Genomic DNA, 751 nt, shown 5'->3' on the forward strand with positions numbered 1-751 from the left:
GGGCCCGGATAGACCTGAGGGCCCGGATAGACCCGAGGGCCCGGATAGACCCGAGGGCCCGGATAGACCTGAGAGCCCTGAGAGCTTTCTTCCTGGTGTTAGGAGCTGAACCGTCTCAGTTTGTTCTGCTGTTGTTTCACAGACGTCGTTTTGTTCATCAAGACGAACTGTCGTCTTTTTCATGATCAACACGTCTGACACTCGTTTCCTTTAATAACTGATTCATAGTTCAGGGAATGAAAATGTCCGGGATGAAAGTGTTGAGTCTGAGGGAACTGGTCAAACTGGTCCATAGTTGAATCTGAGAAGCTGCTGGTGTGTTTTCCAGCCGCAGTGCTGGTTGGGAAATAATGACACTGCGATGTGCAGCGGGGGTCCGGAGGGTCGCCACATCACGACTGACCACGCCCCCGTGTTTACCTGCTCTGTGTGTGTTCAGCAGGTGTTTCAGTTACTGAAGGAGAGAAACGAAGTGTCTGTCAGACGTGTTGATCATGATCGGCCCTGTCCACCAGAGGGAGCCGTTTCCTCTCTACCTGCAACTGATCCAGGTGCTCTGCACTTGGTCCAGCTCACCTGGTCTGCTGTCGGAGCAGGGAGGAGACGAGGAGGACGAGGAGCTCCGGGGACAGGAGGAGGGGGAGGAGACAACGCTGGATTCACTGACGTCGCCATGAGACGGAAATTTGCTCCGACACTCTGGAAACAAAAAGAGAAGAGAGATGAGAGACGAGAAGACGTGGACAGCTGT

Source organism: Seriola lalandi, unplaced genomic scaffold (assembly GCF_002814215.2).
Source record: "Seriola lalandi dorsalis isolate HSWRI2012SDOR001 ecotype SW California unplaced genomic scaffold, Sedor1 jcf7180002052106, whole genome shotgun sequence".
In the NCBI taxonomy this organism is placed as follows: domain Eukaryota; kingdom Metazoa; phylum Chordata; class Actinopteri; order Carangiformes; family Carangidae; genus Seriola; species Seriola lalandi.